Here is a 25,209-nt window from a genome sequence, read left to right as displayed (position 1 = left end):
TCTGGTACATGGTCAGGTCTGGTATATGGTCAGGTCTGGTATATGGTTCTGATACATGGTCAGGTCTGGTATATGGTCAGGTCTGGTACATGGTCAGGTCTGGTATATGGTCAGGTCTGGTATATGGTCAGGTCTGGTACATGGTCAGGTCTGGTATATGATCAGGTCTGGTATATGGTCAGGTCTGGTATATGATCAGGTCTGGTATATGGTCAGGTCTGGTATATGATCAGGTCTGGTACATGGTCAGGTCTGGTATATGATCAGGTCTGGTATATGGTCAGGTCTGGTATATGATCAGGTCTGGTATATGGTCAGGTCTGGTATATGATCAGGTCTGGTACATGGTCAGGTCTGGTATATGATCAGGTCTGGTATATGGTCAGGTCTGGTATATGGTCAGGTCTGGTATATGGTCAGGTCTGGTATATGATCAGGTCTGGTACATGGTCAGGTCTGGTATATGATCAGGTCTGGTATATGGTCAGGTCTGGTATATGATCAGGTCTGGTATATGGTCAGGTCTGGTATATGATCAGGTCTGGTATATGGTCAGGTCTGGTATATGGTCAGGTCTGGTATATGATCAGGTCTGGTATATGGTTAGGTCTGGTACATGGTCAGGTCTGGTATATGGTCAGGTCTGCTATATGGTCAGGTCTGGTATATGGGTCTGGTATATGGTCAGGTCTGGTATATGGTCAGGTCTGGTATATGGTCAGGTCTGCTATATGGTCAGGTCTGGTATATGGGTCTGGTATATGGTCAGGTCTGGTATATGGGTCTGGTACATGGTCAGGTCTGGTATATGGGTCTGGTATATGGGTCTGGTATATGGGTCTGGTATATGATCAGGTCTGGTATATGGTTCTGATACATGGTCAGGTCTTGTATATGGTCAGGTCTGCTATATGGTCAGGTCTGTTATATGGGTCTGGTACATGGTCAGGTCTGGTATATGGTCAGGTCTGGTATATGGTCAGGTCTGCTATATGGTCAGGTCTGGTACATGGTCAGGTCTGGTATATGGGTCTGGTATATGGTCAGGTCTGGTATATGGTCAGGTCTGGTATATGGTCAGGTCTGGTATATTGGTCTGGTATATGGTCAGGTCTGGTATATGGGTCTGGTACATGGTCAGGTCTGGTATATGGGTCTGGTATATGGGTCTGGTATATGGTCTGGTATATGGTCAGGTCTGGTATATGGTCAGGTCTGGTATATGGGTCTGGTACATGGTCAGGTCTTGTATATGGGTCTGGTACATGGGTCTGGTATATGGTCTGGTATATGGTCAGGTCTGGTATATGGTCAGGTCTGGTATATGGGTCTGGTACATGGTCAGGTCTTGTATATGGGTCTGGTATATGGGTCTGGTATGTGGTCAGGTCTGGTATATGGTCTGGTATATGGTCTGGTATATGGTCAGGTCTGGTATATGGGTCTGGTATATGGTCAGGTCTGGTATATGGTCTGGTATATGGTCTGGTATATGGTCAGGTCTGGTATATGGGTCTGGTATATGGTCAGGTCTGGTATATTATCTGGTACATGGTCAGGTCTGGTGTATGGGTCTGGTATATGGTCAGGTCTGGTGTATGGGTCTGGTTTCTGGTCAGGTCTGCTATATGGTCAGGTCTGGTATATGATCAGGTCTGGTACATGGTCAGGTCTGGTACATGGTCAGGTCTGGTATATGGGTCTGGTCTGGTATATGGTCAGGTCTGGTATATGGGTCTGGTACATGGTCAGGTCTTGTATATGGGTCTGGTATATGGGTCTGGTATATGGTCTGGTATATGGTCAGGTCTGGTATATGGTCTGGTATATGGTCTGGTACATGGTCAGGTCTGGTACATGGGCAGGTCTGGTATATGGTCAGGTCTGGTATATGGTCTGGTATATGGTCTGGTATATGGTCAGGTCTGGTACATGGTCAGGTCTGGTATATGGTCAGGTCTGGTATATGGGTCTGGTATATGGTCAGGTCTGGTATAAGGTCAAGTCTGGTATATTGTCAGGTCTGGTATATGAGTCTGGTATATGGGTCTGGCACAAGGAGTGGTCTGGTAAATGGGCCTGACACATGGTCAGGTCTGGTATATGGGTCTGGTACATGGTCAGGTCTGGTACATGGTCAGGTCTGGTATATGGTCAGGTCTGGTATATGGTCAGGTCTGGTACGTGGTCAGGTCTGGTATATGGTCAGGTATGGTATATGGTCAGGTCTGGTATATGGGTCAGGTCTGGAATATGGTCAGGTCTGGTACATAGCCAGGTCTCGTATATTCGTCTGGTATATGGGTCTGGTATATGGGTCTGGTAAATGGTCAGGTCTGGTATATGGTCAGGCCTGGTATATGGGTCTGGTAAATAGTCAGGCCTGGTATATGGGTCTGGTAAATAGTCAGGTCTGGTATATGGTCAGGTCTGGTACATGGTCAAGTCTGGAATATGGTCAGGCCTGGTATATGGGTCTGGTTTATGGTTCTGATACATGGTCAGTTCTTGTACATGTTAAGGTCTGGTATTTTTGTCAGGTCTGGTATATGGTCAGGTCTGGTATATTGTCAGGTCTGGTATATGGTCAGGTCTGGTACATGGTCAGGTCTGGTACATGGTCAGGTCTGGTATATGGTCAGGTCTGGTATATGGTCAGGTCTGGTATATGGGTCTGGTAAATAGTCAGGTCTGGTATATGGTCAGGTCTGGTACATGGTCAAGTCTGGAATATGGTCAGGCCTGGTATATGGGTCTGGTTTATGGTTCTGATACATGGTCAGTTCTTGTACATGTTAAGGTCTGGTATATGGTCAGGTCTGGTATATGGTCAGGTCTGGTATATGGTCAGGTCTGGTATATGTTAAGGTCTGGTATATGGTTTGGTCTGGTATATGGTCAGGTCTGGTATATGGTCAGGTCTGGTATATGGTCAGGTCTGGCACATGGTCAGGTCTGGTATATGGTCAGGTCTGGTATATGGGTCTGGTATATGGTCAGGTCTGGTATATGGGTCTGGTACATGGTCAGGTCTGGTACATGGGTCTGGTACATGGTCAGGTCTTGTATATGGGTCTGGTATATGGGTCTGGTATATGGTCTGGTATATGGTCAGGTCTGGTATATGGTCTGGTATATGGTCTGGTACATGGTCAGGTCTGGTACATGGGCAGGTCTGGTATATGGTCAGGTCTGGTATATGGTCTGGTATATGGTCTTGTATATGGTCAGGTCTGGTACATGGTCAGGTCTGGTATATGGTCAGGTCTGGTATATGGGTCTGGTATATGGTCAGGTCTGGTATATGGTCAGGTCTGGTATATTGTCAGGTCTGGTATATGAGTCTGGTATATGGGTCTGGCACAAGGAGTGGTCTGGTAAATGGGCCTGACACATGGTCAGGTCTGGTATATGGGTCTGGTACATGGTCAGGTCTGGTACATGGTCAGGTCTGGTATATGGTCAGGTCTGGTATATGGTCAGGTCTGGTACGTGGTCAGGTCTGGTATATGGTCAGGTATGGTATATGGTCAGGTCTGGTATATGGGTCAGGTCTGGAATATGGTCAGGTCTGGTACATAGCCAGGTCTCGTATATTCGTCTGGTATATGGGTCTGGTATATGGGTCTGGTAAATGGTCAGGTCTGGTATATGGTCAGGCCTGGTATATGGGTCTGGTAAATAGTCAGGCCTGGTATATGGGTCTGGTAAATAGTCAGGTCTGGTATATGGTCAGGTCTGGTACATGGTCAAGTCTGGAATATGGTCAGGCCTGGTATATGGGTCTGGTTTATGGTTCTGATACATGGTCAGTTCTTGTACATGTTAAGGTCTGGTATTTTTGTCAGGTCTGGTATATGGTCAGGTCTGGTATATTGTCAGGTCTGGTATATGGTCAGGTCTGGTACATGGTCAGGTCTGGTACATGGTCAGGTCTGGTATATGGTCAGGTCTGGTATATGGTCAGGTCTGGTATATGGGTCTGGTAAATAGTCAGGTCTGGTATATGGTCAGGTCTGGTACATGGTCAAGTCTGGAATATGGTCAGGCCTGGTATATGGGTCTGGTTTATGGTTCTGATACATGGTCAGTTCTTGTACATGTTAAGGTCTGGTATATGGTCAGGTCTGGTATATGGTCAGGTCTGGTATATGGTCAGGTCTGGTATATGTTAAGGTCTGGTATATGGTTTGGTCTGGTATATGGTCAGGTCTGGTATATGGTCAGGTCTGGTATATGGTCAGGTCTGGCACATGGTCAGGTCTGGTATATGGTCAGGTCTGGTATATGGGTCTGGTATATGGTCAGGTCTGGTATATGGGTCTGGTACATGGTCAGGTCTGGTACATGGGTCTGGTACATGGTCAGGTCTTGTATATGGGTCTGGTATATGGGTCTGGTATATGGTCTGGTATATGGTCAGGTCTGGTATATGGTCTGGTATATGGTCTGGTACATGGTCAGGTCTGGTACATGGGCAGGTCTGGTATATGGTCAGGTCTGGTATATGGTCTGGTATATGGTCTTGTATATGGTCAGGTCTGGTACATGGTCAGGTCTGGTATATGGTCAGGTCTGGTATATGGGTCTGGTATATGGTCAGGTCTGGTATATGGTCAGGTCTGGTATATTGTCAGGTCTGGTATATGAGTCTGGTATATGGGTCTGGCACAAGGAGTGGTCTGGTAAATGGGCCTGACACATGGTCAGGTCTGGTATATGGGTCTGGTACATGGTCAGGTCTGGTACATGGTCAGGTCTGGTATATGGTCAGGTCTGGTATATGGTCAGGTCTGGTACGTGGTCAGGTCTGGTATATGGTCAGGTATGGTATATGGTCAGGTCTGGTATATGGGTCAGGTCTGGAATATGGTCAGGTCTGGTACATAGCCAGGTCTCGTATATTCGTCTGGTATATGGGTCTGGTATATGGGTCTGGTAAATGGTCAGGTCTGGTATATGGTCAGGCCTGGTATATGGGTCTGGTAAATAGTCAGGCCTGGTATATGGGTCTGGTAAATAGTCAGGTCTGGTATATGGTCAGGTCTGGTACATGGTCAAGTCTGGAATATGGTCAGGCCTGGTATATGGGTCTGGTTTATGGTTCTGATACATGGTCAGTTCTTGTACATGTTAAGGTCTGGTATTTTTGTCAGGTCTGGTATATGGTCAGGTCTGGTATATTGTCAGGTCTGGTATATGGTCAGGTCTGGTACATGGTCAGGTCTGGTACATGGTCAGGTCTGGTATATGGTCAGGTCTGGTATATGGTCAGGTCTGGTATATGGGTCTGGTAAATAGTCAGGTCTGGTATATGGTCAGGTCTGGTACATGGTCAAGTCTGGAATATGGTCAGGCCTGGTATATGGGTCTGGTTTATGGTTCTGATACATGGTCAGTTCTTGTACATGTTAAGGTCTGGTATATGGTCAGGTCTGGTATATGGTCAGGTCTGGTATATGGTCAGGTCTGGTATATGTTAAGGTCTGGTATATGGTCAGGTCTGGTATATGGTCAGGTCTGGTATATGGTCAGGTCTGGTATATGGTCAGGTCTGGCACATGGTCAGGTCTGGTATATGGTCAGGTCTGGTATATGGGTCTGGTATATGGTCAGGTCTGGTATATGGGTCTGGTACATGGTCAGGTCTGGTACATGGTCAGGTCTGGTACATGGTCAGGTCTGGAATATGGTCAGGTCTGGTATATGGGTCTGGTATATGGTCAGGTCTGGTATATGGGTCTGGTACATGGTCAGGTCTGGTACATGGTCAGGTCTGGTACATTGTCAGATCTGGTACATTGTCAGATCTGGTACATGGTCAGGTCTGGTACATGGGTCTGGCACATGGTCAGGTCTGGTACATGGTCAGGTCTGGAATATGGGTCTGGTATATGGTCAGGTCTGGTATATGGGTCTGGTACATGGTCAGGTCTGGTACATGGTCAGGTCTGGTACATGGTCTGGTATATGGTCAGGTCTGGTACATGGTCAGGTCTGGTACATGGTCAGCTCTGGTATATGGTCTGGTACACGGTCAGGTCTGGTACATGGTCAGGTCTGGTACATGGTCAGGTCTGGTACATGGTCTGGTACATGGTCAGGTCTGGTACATGGTCAGGTCTGGTACATGGTCAGGTCTGGTACATGGTCAGGTCTGGTATATGGTCAGGTCTGGTATATGGTCAGGTCTGGTAAATGGTCAGGTCTGGTATATGGTCAGGTCTGGTACATGGTCAGGTCTGGTACATGGTCAGGTCTGGTACATGGTCAGGTCTGGTATATGGTCAGGTCTGGTACATGGTCAGGTCTGGTACATGGTCAGGTCTGGTATATGGTCAGGTCCGGTATATGGTCAGGTCTGGTACATGGTCAGGTCTGGTTTATGGGTCTGGTATATGGTCAGGTCTGGTATATGGTCAGGTCTGGTACATGGTCAGTTCTTGTATGGTACATGGGTCTGGTACATGGTCAGGTCTGGTATATGGGTCTGGTACATGGTCAGGTCTGGTTATGGTCAGGTCTGGTATATGGTCAGGTCTGGTATATGGTCAGGTCTGGTATATGGTCAGGTCTGGTATATGGTCAGGTCTTGTACATGGTCAGGTCTGGTACATGGTCAGGTCTGATATATTATCAGGTCTGGTGTATGATCAGGTCTGGTATATAGCCAGGTCTGGTATATGGTCAGGTCTGGTGCAATGTCAGGTATGTTATATGATCAGGTCTGGTACATGGTAAGGTCTGGAATATGGGTCTGGTACATGGTCAGGTCTGGTATATGGTCAGGTCTGGTATATGGTCAGGTCTGGTACATGGTCAGGTCTTGTATATGGTCAGGTCTGGTTTATGGTCAGGTCTGGTACATGGTCAGGATTGGTACATTGTCAGGTCTGGTATATTGTCAGGTCTGGTACATGGTCAGGTCTGGTATATGGTCAGGTCTGGTATATGGTCAGGTCTGGTACATGGTCAGGTCTGGTACATGGTCAGGTCTGGTATATTGTCAGGTCTGGTACATTGTCAGGTCGGGTATATTGTCAGGTCTGGTACATGGTCAGGTCTGTTATATTGTCAGGTCTGGTACATGGTCAGGTCTGGTATATGGTCAGGTCTGGTACATGGTCAGGTCTGGTATATGGTCAGGTCTGGTATATGGTCAGGTCTGGTACATGGTCAGGTCTGGTACATGGTCAGGTCTGGTATATGGTCAGGTCTGGTACATGGTCAGGTCTGGTATATGGTCAGGTCTGGTACATGGTCAGGTCTGGTATATGGGTCAGGTATATGGACAGGTCTGGTACATGGTCACGTCTGGTACATGGTCAGGTCTGGTACATGGTCAGGTCTTGTATATGGTCAGGTCTGGTACATGGTCAGGTCTGGTATATGGTCAGGTCTGGTACATGGTCAGGTCTGGTATATGGTCAGGTCTGGTACATGGTCAGGTCTGGTATATGGTCAGGTCTGGTATATGGTCAGGTCTGGTATATGGTCAGGTCTGGTACATGGTCAGGTACATGGTCAGGTCTGGTATATGGTCAGGTCTGGTACATGGTCTGGTACATGGTCAGGTCTGGTATATGGTCTGGTACATGGTCAGGTCTGGTACATGGTCAGGTCCGGTTTATGGGTCTGGTATATGGTCAGGTCTGGTACATGGTCAGGTCTGGTATATGGTCTGGTACATGGTCAGGTCTGGTACATGGTCAGGTCTGGTTTATGGGTCTGGTATATGGTCAGGTCTGGTATATGGTCAGGTCTGGTATATGGGTCTGGTATATGGTCAGGTCTGGTATATGGGTCTGGTATATGGTCAGGTCTGGTATATGGTCAGGTCTGGTTTATTGGTCTGGTATATGGTCAGGTCTGGTATATGGTCAGGTCTGGTTTATGGGTCTGGTATATGGTCAGGTCTGGTATATGGTCAGGTCTGGTATATGGTCAGGTCTGGTACATGGTCAGGTCTGGTATATGGTCTGGTACATGGTCAGGTCTGGTACATGGTCAGGTCTGGTATATGGTCAGGTCTGGTACATGGTCAGGTCTGGTATATGATCAGGTCTGGTATATGGGTCTGGTATATGGTCAGGTCTGCTATATGGTCAGGTCTGGTACATGGTCAGGTCTGCTATATGGTCAGGTCTGGTATATGGTCAGGTCTGGTACATGGTCAGGTCTGGTACATGGTCAGGTCTGGTATATGGTCAAGTCTGGTACATGATCAGGTCTGGTATATGATCAGGTCTGGTATATGATCAGGTCTGGTACATGGGTCTGGTATATGGTCAGGTCTGGTACATGGTCAGGTCTGGGATATGTGTCTTGTATATATGTCTTGTATATGGTCAGGTCTGGTACATGGGTCTGGTATATGGGTCAGGTATATGGTCAGGTCTGGAATATGGATTTGGTACATGGTCAGGTCTGGTACATGGTCAGGTCTGGTATATGGGTTTGGTACATGGTCAGGTCTGGTACATGGCCAGGTCTGGTACATGGTCAGGTCTGGAATATGGTCAGGTCTGGTACATGGTCAGGTCTGGTTTATGGGTCTGGTATATGGTCAGGTCTGGTATATGGTCAGGTCTTGTATGGTATATGGGTCTGGTACATGGTCAGGTCTGGTATATGGGTCTGGTACATGGTCAGGTCTGGTTATGGTCAGGTCTGGTATATGAGTTTGGTATTTGGTCAGGTCTGGTATATGAGTGTGGTATATGGTCATGTATGGTACATGGTCAGGTCAGGTATATGGGTCTGGTATATGGTCAGGTCTGGTGTATGGGTCTTGTACATGGTCAGGTCAGGTATATGGGTCTGGTATATTTTCAGGTCTCGTATGTGGGTCTGGTATATGGTCAGGTCTGGTTTCTGGTCAGGACTGGTACATGGATCTGGTATATGGTCAGGTCTGTTATATGGTCAGGTCTGGTATATGGTCAGGTCTGGTATATGGTCAGGTCTGGTATATGGTCAGGTCTGGTATATGGTCAGGTCTGGTACATGGGTCTGATACATGGCAGGGTTGACTGGGTAGGGTGAAAGGCAGGTTGACTGGGTAGGGTGAAAGGCAGGTTGACTGGGTAGGGTGAAAGGCAGGTTGACTGGGTATTCTGAAATGCAGGTTGACTGGGTAATGTGAAAGGCAGGTTGACTGGGTAGGGTGAAAGGCAGGTTGACTGGGTATTGTGAAAGGCAGGTTGACTGGGTATTGTGAAAGGCAGGTTGACTGGGTATTGTGAAAGGCAGGTTGACTGGGTATTGTGAAAGGCAGGTTGACTGGGTAATGTGAAAGGCAGGTTGACTGGGTAATGTGAAAGGCAGGTTGACTGGGTAGGGTGAAAGGCAGGTTGACAGGGTAATGTGAAAGGCATGTTGACTGGGGAATGTGAAAGGCAGGTTTACTGGGTAGGGTGAAAGGCAGGTTGACTGGGTAATGTGAAAGGCAGGTTGACTGGGTATTGTGAAAGGCAGGTTGACTGGGTAGGGTGAAAGGCAGGTTGACTGGGTATTGTGAAAGGCAGGTTGACTGGGTAATGTGAAAGGCAGGTTGACTGGGTATTGTGAAATGCAGGTTGACTGGGTATTGTGAAATGCAGGTTGACTGGGTATTGTGAAAGGCAGGTTGACTGGGTATTGTGAAATGCAGGTTGACTGGGTAGGGTGAAAGGCAGGTTGACTGGGTAATGTGAAAGGCAGGTTGACTGGAAAATGTGAAAGGCAGGTTGACTGGGTAGGGTGAAAGGCAGGTTGACTGGGTAATGTGAAAGGCAGGTTGACTGGGTATTGTGAAATGCAGGTTGACTGGGTATTGTGAAATGCAGGTTGACTGGGTATTGTGAAAGGCAGGTTGACTGGGTATTGTGAAATGCAGGTTGACTGGGTAGGGTGAAAGGCAGGTTGACTGGGTAATGTGAAAGGCAGGTTGACTGGAAAATGTGAAAGGCAGGTTGACTGGGTAGGGTGAAAGGCAGGTTGACTGGGTAATGTGAAAGGCAGGTTGACTGGGTATTGTGAAAGGCAGGTTGACTGGGTGATGTGAAAGGCAGGTTGACTGGGTAGGGTGAAAGGCAGGTTGACTGGGTAATGTGAAAGGCAGGTTGACTGGGTATTCTGAAAGGCAGGTTGACTGGGTATTTTGAAAGGCAGGTTGACTGGGTATTGTGAAAGGCAGGTTGACTGGGTATTCTTTAATTAAAGGCAGGTTGACTGGGTAGGGTGAAAGGCAGGTTGACTGGGTAGGGTGAAAGGCAGGTTGACTGGGTATTGTGAAAGGCAGGTGGACTGGGTATTGTGAAAGGCAGGTTGACTGGGTATTCTGAAAGGCAGGTTGACTGGGTATTCTGAAAGGCAGGTTGACTGGGTATTTTGAAAGGCAGGTTGACTGGGTATTTTGAAAGGCAGGTTGACTGGGTAGGGTGAAAGGCAGGTTGACTGGGTATTGTGAAAGGCAGGTTGACTGGGTAGGGTGAAAGGCAGGTTGACTGGGTATGGTGAAAGGCAGGTTGACTGGGTATTGTGAAAGGCAGGTTGACTGGGGAATGTGAAAGGCAGGTTGACTGGGTAATATGAAAGGCAGGTTGACTGGGTATTGTGAAAGGCAGGTTGACTGGGTGTTGTGAAAGGCAGGTTGACTGGGTATTGTGAAAGGCATGTTGACTGGGTAATGTGAAAGGCAGGTTGACTGGGTAATGTGAAAGGCAGGTTGACTGGGTAATGTGAAAGGCAGGTTGACTGGGTAATGTGAAAGGCAGGTTGACTGGGAAATGTGAAAGGCAGGTTGACTGGGTAATGTGAAAGGCAGGTTGACTGGGTAGGGTGAAAGGCAGGTTGACTGGGTAATGTGAAAGGCAGGTTGACAGGGTATTGTGAAATGCAGGTTGACTGGGTAATGTGAAAGGCAGGTTGACTGGGTAGGGTGAAAGGCAGGTTGACTGGGTATTGTGAAAGGCAGGTTGACTGGGTATTGTGAAAGGCAGGTTGACTGGGTATTGTGAAAGGCAGGTTGACTGGGTATTGTGAAAGGCAGGTTGACTGGGTAATGTGAAAGGCAGGTTGACTGGGTAATGTGAAAGGCAGGTTGACTGGGTAGGGTGAAAGGCAGGTTGACAGGGTAATGTGAAAGGCATGTTGACTGGGGAATGTGAAAGGCAGGTTTACTGGGTAGGGTGAAAGGCAGGTTGACTGGGTAATGTGAAAGGCAGGTTGACTGGGTATTGTGAAAGGCAGGTTGACTGGGTAGGGTGAAAGGCAGGTTGACTGGGTATTGTGAAAGGCAGGTTGACTGGGTAATGTGAAAGGCAGGTTGACTGGGTATTGTGAAATGCAGGTTGACTGGGTATTGTGAAATGCAGGTTGACTGGGTATTGTGAAAGGCAGGTTGACTGGGTATTGTGAAATGCAGGTTGACTGGGTAGGGTGAAAGGCAGGTTGACTGGGTAATGTGAAAGGCAGGTTGACTGGAAAATGTGAAAGGCAGGTTGACTGGGTAGGGTGAAAGGCAGGTTGACTGGGTAATGTGAAAGGCAGGTTGACTGGGTATTGTGAAATGCAGGTTGACTGGGTATTGTGAAATGCAGGTTGACTGGGTATTGTGAAAGGCAGGTTGACTGGGTATTGTGAAATGCAGGTTGACTGGGTAGGGTGAAAGGCAGGTTGACTGGGTAATGTGAAAGGCAGGTTGACTGGAAAATGTGAAAGGCAGGTTGACTGGGTAGGGTGAAAGGCAGGTTGACTGGGTAATGTGAAAGGCAGGTTGACTGGGTATTGTGAAAGGCAGGTTGACTGGGTGATGTGAAAGGCAGGTTGACTGGGTAGGGTGAAAGGCAGGTTGACTGGGTAATGTGAAAGGCAGGTTGACTGGGTATTCTGAAAGGCAGGTTGACTGGGTATTTTGAAAGGCAGGTTGACTGGGTATTGTGAAAGGCAGGTTGACTGGGTATTCTTTAATTAAAGGCAGGTTGATTGGGTAGGGTGAAAGGCAGGTTGACTGGGTAGGGTGAAAGGCAGGTTGACTGGGTATTGTGAAAGGCAGGTGGACTGGGTATTGTGAAAGGCAGGTTGACTGGGTATTCTGAAAGGCAGGTTGACTGGGTATTCTGAAAGGCAGGTTGACTGGGTATTTTGAAAGGCAGGTTGACTGGGTATTTTGAAAGGCAGGTTGACTGGGTAGGGTGAAAGGCAGGTTGACTGGGTATTGTGAAAGGCAGGTTGACTGGGTAGGGTGAAAGGCAGGTTGACTGGGTATGGTGAAAGGCAGGTTGACTGGGTATTGTGAAAGGCAGGTTGACTGGGGAATGTGAAAGGCAGGTTGACTGGGTAATATGAAAGGCAGGTTGACTGGGTATTGTGAAAGGCAGGTTGACTGGGTGTTGTGAAAGGCAGGTTGACTGGGTATTGTGAAAGGCATGTTGACTGGGTAATGTGAAAGGCAGGTTGACTGGGTAATGTGAAAGGCAGGTTGACTGGGTAATGTGAAAGGCAGGTTGACTGGGTAATGTGAAAGGCAGGTTGACTGGGAAATGTGAAAGGCAGGTTGACTGGGTAATGTGAAAGGCAGGTTGACTGGGTAGGGTGAAAGGCAGGTTGACTGGGTAATGTGAAAGGCAGGTTGACAGGGTATTGTGAAAGGCAGGTTGACTGGGTAGGGTGAAAGGCAGGTTGACTTGGTAGGGTGAAAGGCAGGTTGACTGGGTAGGGTGAAAGGCAGGTTGACTGGGTAATGTGAAAGGCAGGTTGACTGGGTAATGTGAAAGGCAGGTTGACTGGGTAATGTGAAAGGCAGGTTGACTGGGTAATGTGAAAGGCAGGTTGACTGGGTAATGTGAAAGGCAGGTTGACTGGGTAATGTGAAAGGCAGGTTGACTGGGTAATGTGAAAGGCAGGTTGACTGGGTAATGTGAAAGCCAGGTTGACTGGGTAATGTGAAAGGCAGGTTGACTGGGTAATGTGAAAGCCAGGTTGACTGGGTAGGGTGAAAATATTGTTGTTCTTTTACAGGATATTGTACATCAGAGCATAACAAACAGAAAATAACAAAAACCAAACATGGTTAATAGGACGTATAGAACTGAAATACTAACAAAACCATGTTGACAAAGAACATGGACTGAAATACTGATGAAACCATGTGGACAAAGAACATGGACTGAAATACTGATGAAACCATGTGGACAAAGAACATGGACTGAAATACTGATGAAACCATGTGGTCGAAGAACATGGACTGAAATACTGATGAAACCATGTGGTCGAAGAACATGGACTGAAATACTGACAACCATGTGGACGAAGAACATGGACTGAAATACTGACAACCATATGGACGAAGAACATACTGAAATACTGACAACCATATGGACGAAGAACATACTGAAATACTGACAACCATATGGACGAAGAACATACTGAAATACTGACAACCATATGGACGAAGAACATACTGAAATACTGACAACCATGTGGACGAAGAACATGGACTGAAATACTGACAACCATATGGACGAAGAACATACTGAAATACTGACAACCATATGGACGAAGAACATACTGAAATATTGACAACCATATGGACGAAGAACATACTGAAATACTGACAACCATGTGGACGAAGAACATGGACTGAAATACTGATGAAACCATGTGGACGAAGAACATACTGACAACCATGTGGACGAAGAACATACTGACAACCATGTGGACGAAGAACATACTGACAACCATGTGGACGAAGAACATACTGACAACCATGTGGATGAATAGCATGGACTGAAATACTGAAATACTTTCTCGCCACCTGGGATTACCCTGCCAACTTTGCCTTTTCAACATATATCATTGTCATTCCGGATCCAGAACTGACATTTCACTCATTCGTTCCAAATTAGTTCCAAACTGGTTCATATCTGATCCTGACGTTACGACCGGAGCTTCAAGTTAAAATATCACAGCGCTGCTTTGTTCTGAGAATTCTCATCTTCATCCAGATTGCACACATACACACACACACACACACACACACGTACACACACACACACATACACACACACACACACACACGTACACACACACACACGTACACACGCACACACACGTATACACACACACACGTACACACACACACACACACGTACACACACAAACACGTACACACACACACGTACACACACACACACACACTCCAGATAACGTGAGTTCCAAAACATCAAGCTCTTTTTTAAGATTTTAATCTCACTGACCTTTGAACGAGTGAAGTAGAACATTCACAAATCTAAAACGCTGAGCATCTGTGAGGGAACTTTACCGCAACACACAGTTCTTCTTTTGTGTCATATGTCATCTCTCCTTTCATCTAATCTCTGTGGTCTCGGGAGATGGCGTAAATACGGGCGTGAGGCTTAGGGATGAACTTCACATTTAGATAACTGGAACGTTCATAGATTTCTAGTCTCTATCTCTACATATCTGTTGGCATATTAACTAAATTAAAAGCTTTTTTTTTATCATAACGTGGATCAGGAAGTTGACATTGATTTAATATTTGCTGGCACGAAGCCATATGTCCATATTAAATAAACTATACCATTACAGAAAAGGAATACAACAGATGAGACTTACAGGGTCACAGAAGGAAGGCTGTGTGATTCTCTAAGGTTCATAACAGGGTCACAGAAGGAAGGCTGTGTGATTCTCTAAGGTTTATAACAGGGTCACAGAAGGAAGGCTGTGTGATTCTCTAAGGTTTATAACAGGGTCACAGAAGGAAGGCTGTGTGATTCTCTAAGGTTTATAACAGGGTCACAGAAGGAAGGCTGTGTGATTCTCTAAGGTTTATAACAGGGTCACAGAAGGAAGGCTGTGTGATTCTCTAAGGTTTATAACAGGGTCACAGAAGGAAGGCTGTGTGATTCTCTAAGGTTTATAACAGGGTCACAGAAGGAAGGCTGTGTGATTCTCTAAGGTTTATAACAGGGTCACAGAAGGAAGGCTGTGTGATTCTCTAAGGTTTATAACAGGGTCACAGAAGGAAGGCTGTGTGATTCTCTAAGGTTCATAACAGGGTCACAGAAGGAAGGCTGTGTGATTCTCTAAGGTTTATAACAGGGTCACAGCAGGGAGGCTGTATGATTCTCTAAGGTTTATAACAGGGATTGATGACAGTGTGAATTAAATCATGATTCTGTGGATGCACGTCTAACTGCTAACTGAGATTGGCAAGGGTTGTGTCAATGTACTGCCGTGGCTAGGGCAGTAAAGACAAGAAAACACACACACACACACACACACACACACACACACACACACACACACACACACACACACACACACACACACACACACACACACACACACACACACACACACACACACACACACACACACACACACACACACACACAGTGGAGGGAGAGAGAGGATAGAGAATATAGAGAATGAGGAGGAGGAGAGAATAGAGACAGACAGTATGAGGAGGAGGAGAGAATAAAGAGACAGACAGTATGAGGAGGAGAGAATAAAGAGACAGACAGTATGAGGAGGAGAGAATAAAGAGACAGACAGTATGAGGAGAGAGATTAAAGAGACAGACAGTATGAGGAGGAGGAGAGAATAAAGAGACAGACAGTAGGAGGAGGAGTGAATAAAGAGACAGACAGTATGAGGAGGAGGAGAGAATAAAGAGACAGACAGTATGAGGAGGAGGAGAGAATAAAGAGGCAGAGAGTATGAGGAGGAGAGATTAAAGAGACAGACAGTATGAGGAGGAGGAGAGAATAAAGAGACAGACAGTATGAGGAGGAGGAGAGAATAAAGAGACAGACAGTATGAGGAGGAGGAGAGAATAAAGAGGCAGACAGTATGAGGAGGAGAGATTAAAGAGACAGACAGTATGAGGAGGAGAGAATAAAGAGACAGACAGTATGAGGAGGAGATAGTAAAGAGACAAACAGTATGAGGTGAGAATAAAGAGACAGACAGTATGAGGAGGAGATAGTAAAGAGACAAACAGTATGAGGAGGAGAGATTAAAAAGACAGACAGTATAAGGAGGAGAGATTAAAGAGACAGACAGTATGGGGAGGAGAGAACAAAGGGACAGACAGTATGATGAGGAGAGAATAAAGAGACAGACAGTATGAGGAGGAGAGAATAAAGAGACAGACAATATGAGAAGGAGAGTTTAAAGAGACAGACAGTATGAGGAGGAGGAGAGAATAAAGAGACAGACAGTGTGAGGAGGAGAGAATAAGAGACAGACAGTGTGAGGAGGAGAGAATAAAGAGACAGACAGTATAAGGAGGAGAGATTAAAGAGACCGGCAGTATGAGGAGGGGAGAATAAAGAGACAGACAGTGTGAGGAGGAGGAGAGAATAAAGAGACAGACAGTATGAGGAGGAGGAGAGAATAAAGAGACAGACAGTGTGAGGAGGAGGAGAGAATAAAGAGACAGACAGTATGAGGAGGAGGAGAGAATAAAGAGATAGACAGTATGAGGAGGAGAAGAATAAATAGAGAGACAGTATGAGGAGGAGGAAGGAATAAAGAGACAGACAGTATGAGGAGGAGAGAATAAAGAGATAGACAGTATGAGGAGGAGAGAATAAAGAGACAGACAGTATGACGAGGAGGAGAGAATAAAGAGATAGACAGTATGACGAGGAGGAGAGAATAAAGAGACAGACAGTATGATGAGGAGAGAATAAAAAGAGACAGACAGTATGAGGAGGAGAGAATAAATAGACAGACAGTATGAGGAGGAGAGAATAAAGAGACAGACAGTATGAGGAGGAGAGAATAAAGAGACAGACAGTATGAGGAGGAGGAGATTAAAAAGAGACAAACAGTATGAGGAGGAGGAGAGAATAAAGAGACAGACAGTATGAGGAGGAGGAGATTATAAAGAGACAGACAGTATGAGGAGGAGGAGATTATAAAGAGACAGACAGTATGAGGAGGAGGAGATTATTAAGAGACAGACAGTATGAGGAGGAGAGAATAAAGAGACAGACAGTATGATGAGGAGAGAATAAATAGACAGACAGTATGAGGAGGAGAAGAGATTAAAGAGACAGACAGTATGATGAGGAGAGAATAAATAGACAGACAGTATGATGAGGAGAGAATAAATAGACAGACAGTATGAGGAGGAGAGAATAAAGAGACAGACAGTATGAGGAGGAGAGAATAAAGAGACAGACAGTATGAGGAGGAGAGAATAAAGAGACAGACAGTATGAGGAGGAGAGAATAAAGAGACAGACAGTATGAAGATTAGGAGAGATTAAAGAGACAGACAGTATGAGGAAGAGGAGAAAATAAAGAGACAGACAGTATGAGGAGGAGGAGAGAATAAAGAGACAGACAGTATGAGGAGGAGGAGAGAATAAAGAGACAGACAGTATGAGGAGGAGGAGAGAATAAAGAGACAAACAGTATGAGGAGGAGGAGAGACTAAAGAGACAGACAGTATGAGGAGGAAAGAATGAAGAGACAGACAGTATGAGGAGGAAAGAATGAAGAGACAGACAGTATGAGGAGGAGAGAGTAAAGAGACAGACAGTATGAGAAGGAGAGATTAAAGAGACAGACAGTATGGGGAGGAGAGAATAAAGAGACAGACAGTATGAGGAGGAGGAGATATTAAAGAGACAGACAGTATGAGGAGGAGGAGAGATTAAAGAGACAGACAGTATGAGGAGAAGATAATAAAGAGACAGACAGTATGAGGAGGAGGAGAGATTAAAGAGAGAAACAGTATAATGAGGAGGAGAGATTAAAGAGACAGACAGTATGAGGAGGAGGAGAGAATAAAGAGACAGACAGTATGAGGAGGAGAGATGAAAGAGACAGACAGTATGAGGAGGAGAGATGAAAGAGACAGACAGTATGAGATGGAGAGAATAAAGAGACAGACAGTATGAGGAGGAGAGAATAAAGAGACAGACAGTATGAGGAGGAGAGATGAAAGAGACAGACAGTATGAGATGGAGAGAATAAAGAGACAGACAGTATGAGGAGGAGAGAATAAAGAGACAGACAGTATGAGGAGGAGATAGTAACGAGACAGACAGTATGAGGAGGACATAGTAACGAGACAGACAGTATGAGGAGGAGGAGAGAATAAAGAGACAGACAGTATGAGGAGGAGGAGAGAATAAAGAGATAGACAGTATGAGGAGGAGAGAATAAAGAGACAGACAGTATGAGGAGGAGAGAATAAGAGACAGACCGTATGAGGAGGAGAGATTAAAGAGACAGACAGTATGAGGAGGAGAGAATAAAGAGACAGACAGTATGAGGAGGAGAGAATAAAGAGACAGACAGTATGAGGAGGAGGAGAGAATAAAGAGACAGACAGTATGAGGAGGAGAGATTAAAGAGACAGACAGTATGAGGAGGAGAGAATAAAGAGACAGACAGTATGAGGAGGAGATAGTAACGAGACAGACAGTATGAGGAGGAGGAGAGAATAAAGAGACAGACAGCATGAGGAGGAGATATTAAAGAGACAGACAGTATGAGGAGGAGGAGAGAATAAAGAGACAGACAGTATGAGAAAGAGAGAATAAAGAGACAGACAGCATGAGGAGGAGATATTAAAGAGACAGACAGTATGAGGAGGAGGAGATAGTAAAGAGACAGACTGTATGAGGAGAAGGAGAGAATAAAGAGACAGACACTAAGATGAGGAGATAATAAAGAGACAGACAGTATGAGGGGGAGAGAATAGGAGACAGACAGTATGAGGAGGAGGAGAGAATAAAGAGACAGACAGTATGAGGAGGAGGAGAGAATAAAGAGACAGACAGTATGAGGAGGAGGAGAGACTAAAGAGACAGACAGTATGAGGAGGAGGAGAGATTAAAGAGACAGACAGTATGAGGAGGAGATAGTAAAGAGACAGACAGTATGAGGAGGAGGAGAGAATAAAGAGACAGACAGTATGAGGAGGAGAGAGTAAAGAGACAGACAGTATCAGGAGGAGAGAATAAAGAGACAGACAGTATGAGGAGGAGAGAGTAAAGAGACAGACAGTATAAGGAGGAGAAAAAAAAGAGACAGACAGTATGATGAGGAGAGAATAAAGAGACAGACAGTATGACGAGGAGGAGAGATTAAAGAGACAGACAGTATGAGGAGGAGAGTGTAAAGAGACAGACCGTATGAGGAGGAGAGAATAAAGAGACAGACAGTATGAGGAGGAGAGATTAAAGAGACAGACAGTATGAGGAGGAGGAGAGAATAAAGAGACAGACAGTATGAGGAGGAGAGATTAAAGAGACAGACAGTATGAGGAGGAGGAGAGAATAAAGAGACAGACAGTATGAGGAGGAGAGAATAAAGAGACAAACAGTATGAGGAGGAGAGAATAAAGAGACAGACACTAAGATGAGGAGAGAATAAAGAGACAGACAGTATGAGGAGGAGAGATTAAAGAGACAGACAGTATGAGGAGGAGGAGAGAATAAAGAGACAGACAGTATGAGGAGGAGAGAATAAAGAGACAGACAGTATGAGAAGGAGGAGAGAATAAAGAGACAGACAGTATGAGGAGGAGGAGAGACTAAAGAGACAGACAGTATGAGGAGGAGGAGAGATTAAAGAGACAGACAGTATGAGGAGGAGATAGTAAAGAGACAGACAGTATGAGGAGGAGGAGAGAATAAAGAGACAGACAGTATGAGGAGGAGAGAGTAAAGAGACAGACAGTATCAGGAGGAGAGAATAAAGAGACAGACAGTATGAGGAGGAGAGAGTAAAGAGACAGACAGTATAAGGAGGAGAAAAAAAAGAGACAGACAGTATGATGAGGAGAGAATAAAGAGACAGACAGTATGACGAGGAGGAGAGAATAAAGAGACAGACAGTATGAGGAGGAGAGTGTAAAGAGACAGACCGTATGAGGAGGAGAGAATAAAGAGACAGACAGTATGAGGAGGAGAGATTAAAGAGACAGACAGTATGAGGAGGAGGAGAGAATAAAGAGACAGACAGTATGAGGAGGAGAGATTAAAGAGACAGACAGTATGAGAAGGAGGAGAGAATAAAGAGACAGACAGTATGAGGAGGAGGAGAGAATAAAGAGACAGACAGTATGAGGAGGAGAGAATAAAGAGACAAACAGTATGAGGAGGAGAGAATAAAGAGACAGACACTAAGATGAGGAGAGAATAAAGAGACAGACAGTATGAGGAGGAGAGATTAAAGAGACAGACAGTATGAGGAGGAGGAGAGAATAAAGAGACAGACAGTATGAGGAGGAGAGAATAAAGAGACAGACAGTATGAGAAGGAGGAGAGAATAAAGAGACAGACAGTATGAGGAGGAGGAGAGAATAAAGAGACAGACAGTATGAGGAGGAGATAGTAAAGAGACAGACAGTATGAGGAGGAGAGATTAAAGAGACAGACAGTATGAGGAGGAGGAGAGAATAAAGAGACAGACAGTATGAGGAGGAGAGAGTAAAGAGACAGACAGTATGAGGAGGAGGAGAGAATAAAGAGGCAGAGAGTATGAGGAGGAGAGATTAAAGAGACAGACAGTATGAGGAGGAGGAGAGAATAAAGAGACAGACAGTATGAGGAGGAGGAGAGAATAAAGAGACAGACAGTATGAGGAGGAGGAGAGAATAAAGAGGCAGACAGTATGAGGAGGAGAGATTAAAGAGACAGACAGTATGAGGAGGAGAGAATAAAGAGACAGACAGTATGAGGAGGAGATAGTAAAGAGACAAACAGTATGAGGTGAGAATAAAGAGACAGACAGTATGAGGAGGAGATAGTAAAGAGACAAACAGTATGAGGAGGAGAGATTAAAAAGACAGACAGTATAAGGAGGAGAGATTAAAGAGACAGACAGTATGGGGAGGAGAGAACAAAGGGACAGACAGTATGATGAGGAGAGAATAAAGAGACAGACAGTATGAGGAGGAGAGAATAAAGAGACAGACAATATGAGAAGGAGAGTTTAAAGAGACAGACAGTATGAGGAGGAGGAGAGAATAAAGAGACAGACAGTGTGAGGAGGAGAGAATAAGAGACAGACAGTGTGAGGAGGAGAGAATAAAGAGACAGACAGTATAAGGAGGAGAGATTAAAGAGACCGGCAGTATGAGGAGGGGAGAATAAAGAGACAGACAGTGTGAGGAGGAGGAGAGAATAAAGAGACAGACAGTATGAGGAGGAGGAGAGAATAAAGAGACAGACAGTGTGAGGAGGAGGAGAGAATAAAGAGACAGACAGTATGAGGAGGAGGAGAGAATAAAGAGATAGACAGTATGAGGAGGAGAAGAATAAATAGAGAGACAGTATGAGGAGGAGGAAGGAATAAAGAGACAGACAGTATGAGGAGGAGAGAATAAAGAGATAGACAGTATGAGGAGGAGAGAATAAAGAGACAGACAGTATGACGAGGAGGAGAGAATAAAGAGATAGACAGTATGACGAGGAGGAGAGAATAAAGAGACAGACAGTATGATGAGGAGAGAATAAAAAGAGACAGACAGTATGAGGAGGAGAGAATAAATAGACAGACAGTATGAGGAGGAGAGAATAAAGAGACAGACAGTATGAGGAGGAGAGAATAAAGAGACAGACAGTATGAGGAGGAGGAGATTAAAAAGAGACAAACAGTATGAGGAGGAGGAGAGAATAAAGAGACAGACAGTATGAGGAGGAGGAGATTATAAAGAGACAGACAGTATGAGGAGGAGGAGATTATAAAGAGACAGACAGTATGAGGAGGAGGAGAGAATAAAGAGACAGACAGTATGAGGAGGAGGAGATTATTAAGAGACAGACAGTATGAGGAGGAGAGAATAAAGAGACAGACAGTATGATGAGGAGAGAATAAATAGACAGACAGTATGAGGAGGAGGAGAGATTAAAGAGACAGACAGTATGATGAGGAGAGAATAAATAGACAGACAGTATGATGAGGAGAGAATAAATAGACAGACAGTATGAGGAGGAGAGAATAAAGAGACAGACAGTATGAGGAGGAGAGAATAAAGAGACAGACAGTATGAGGAGGAGAGAATAAAGAGACAGACAGTATGAGGAGGAGAGAATAAAGAGACAGACAGTATGAAGATTAGGAGAGATTAAAGAGACAGACAGTATGAGGAAGAGGAGAAAATAAAGAGACAGACAGTATGAGGAGGAGGAGAGAATAAAGAGACAGACAGTATGAGGAGGAGGAGAGAATAAAGAGACAGACAGTATGAGGAGGAGGAGAGAATAAAGAGACAAACAGTATGAGGAGGAGGAGAGACTAAAGAGACAGACAGTATGAGGAGGAAAGAATGAAGAGACAGACAGTATGAGGAGGAAAGAATGAAGAGACAGACAGTATGAGGAGGAGAGAGTAAAGAGACAGACAGTATGAGAAGGAGAGATTAAAGAGACAGACAGTATGGGGAGGAGAGAATAAAGAGACAGACAGTATGAGGAGGAGGAGAGAATAAAGAGACAGACAGTATGAGGAGGAGAGATTAAAGAGACAGACAGTATGAGGAGGAGAGAATAAAGAGACAGACAGTATGAGGAGGAGATAGTAACGAGACAGACAGTATGAGGAGGAGGAGAGAATAAAGAGACAGACAGCATGAGGAGGAGATATTAAAGAGACAGACAGTATGAGGAGGAGGAGAGAATAAAGAGACAGACAGTATGAGAAAGAGAGAATAAAGAGACAGACAGCATGAGGAGGAGATATTAAAGAGACAGACAGTATGAGGAGGAGGAGATAGTAAAGAGACAGACTGTATGAGGAGAAGGAGAGAATAAAGAGACAGACACTAAGATGAGGAGATAATAAAGAGACAGACAGTATGAGGGGGAGAGAATAGGAGACAGACAGTATGAGGAGGAGAGAATAAAGAGACAGACAGTATGAGGAGGAGGAGAGAATAAAGAGACAGACAGTATGAGGAGGAGGAGAGACTAAAGAGACAGACAGTATGAGGAGGAGGAGAGATTAAAGAGACAGACAGTATGAGGAGGAGATAGTAAAGAGACAGACAGTATGAGGAGGAGGAGAGAATAAAGAGACAGACAGTATGAGGAGGAGAGAGTAAAGAGACAGACAGTATCAGGAGGAGAGAATAAAGAGACAGACAGTATGAGGAGGAGAGAGTAAAGAGACAGACAGTATAAGGAGGAGAAAAAAAAGAGACAGACAGTATGATGAGGAGAGAATAAAGAGACAGACAGTATGACGAGGAGGAGAGATTAAAGAGACAGACAGTATGAGGAGGAGAGTGTAAAGAGACAGACCGTATGAGGAGGAGAGAATAAAGAGACAGACAGTATGAGGAGGAGAGATTAAAGAGACAGACAGTATGAGGAGGAGGAGAGAATAAAGAGACAGACAGTATGAGGAGGAGAGATTAAAGAGACAGACAGTATGAGGAGGAGGAGAGAATAAAGAGACAGACAGTATGAGGAGGAGAGAATAAAGAGACAAACAGTATGAGGAGGAGAGAATAAAGAGACAGACACTAAGATGAGGAGAGAATAAAGAGACAGACAGTATGAGGAGGAGAGATTAAAGAGACAGACAGTATGAGGAGGAGGAGAGAATAAAGAGACAGACAGTATGAGGAGGAGAGAATAAAGAGACAGACAGTATGAGAAGGAGGAGAGAATAAAGAGACAGACAGTATGAGGAGGAGGAGAGACTAAAGAGACAGACAGTATGAGGAGGAGGAGAGATTAAAGAGACAGACAGTATGAGGAGGAGATAGTAAAGAGACAGACAGTATGAGGAGGAGGAGAGAATAAAGAGACAGACAGTATGAGGAGGAGAGAGTAAAGAGACAGACAGTATCAGGAGGAGAGAATAAAGAGACAGACAGTATGAGGAGGAGAGAGTAAAGAGACAGACAGTATAAGGAGGAGAAAAAAAAGAGACAGACAGTATGATGAGGAGAGAATAAAGAGACAGACAGTATGACGAGGAGGAGAGATTAAAGAGACAGACAGTATGAGGAGGAGAGTGTAAAGAGACAGACCGTATGAGGAGGAGAGAATAAAGAGACAGACAGTATGAGGAGGAGAGATTAAAGAGACAGACAGTATGAGGAGGAGGAGAGAATAAAGAGACAGACAGTATGAGGAGGAGAGAATAAAGAGACAAACAGTATGAGGAGGAGAGAATAAAGAGACAGACACTAAGATGAGGAGAGAATAAAGAGACAGACAGTATGAGGAGGAGAGATTAAAGAGACAGACAGTATGAGGAGGAGGAGAGAATAAAGAGACAGACAGTATGAGGAGGAGAGAATAAAGAGACAGACAGTATGAGAAGGAGGAGAGAATAAAGAGACAGACAGTATGAGGAGGAGGAGAGACTAAATAGACAGACAGTATGAGGAGGAGGAGAGATTAAAGAGACAGACAGTATGAGGAGGAGATAGTAAAGAGACAGACAGTATGAGGAGGAGGAGAGAATAAAGAGACAGACAGTATGAGGAGGAGAGAGTAAAGAGACAGACAGTATCAGGAGGAGAGAATAAAGAGACAGACAGTATGAGGAGGAGAGAGTAAAGAGACAGACAGTATAAGGAGGAGAAAAAAAAGAGACAGACAGTATGATGAGGAGAGAATAAAGAGACAGACAGTATGACGAGGAGGAGAGATTAAAGAGACAGACAGTATGAGGAGGAGAGTGTAAAGAGACAGACCGTATGAGGAGGAGAGAATAAAGAGACAGACAGTATGAGGAGGAGAGATTAAAGAGACAGACAGTATGAGGAGGAGGAGAGAATAAAGAGACAGACAGTATGAGGAGGAGAGATTAAAGAGACAGACAGTATGAGGAGGAGGAGAGAATAAAGAGACAGACAGTATGAGGAGGAGAGAATAAAGAGACAAACAGTATGAGGAGGAGAGAATAAAGAGACAGACACTAAGATGAGGAGAGAATAAAGAGACAGACAGTATGAGGAGGAGAGATTAAAGAGACAGACAGTATGAGGAGGAGGAGAGAATAAAGAGACAGACAGTATGAGGAGGAGAGTATAAAGAGACAGACAGTATGAGAAGGAGGAGAGAATAAAGAGACAGACAGTATGAGGAGGAGGAGAGAATAAAGAGACAGACAGTATGAGGAGGAGATAGTAAAGAGACAGACAGTATGAGGAGGAGAGAGTAAAGAGACAGACAGTATGAGGAGGAGGAGAGAATAAAGAGACAGACACTTTGATGAG

Source organism: Salvelinus fontinalis, chromosome 32 (genome assembly GCF_029448725.1).
Source record: "Salvelinus fontinalis isolate EN_2023a chromosome 32, ASM2944872v1, whole genome shotgun sequence".
In the NCBI taxonomy this organism is placed as follows: domain Eukaryota; kingdom Metazoa; phylum Chordata; class Actinopteri; order Salmoniformes; family Salmonidae; genus Salvelinus; species Salvelinus fontinalis.
The sequence above is the reverse complement of the archived record's forward strand: the minus strand, read 5'-3'. Positions refer to the sequence as shown.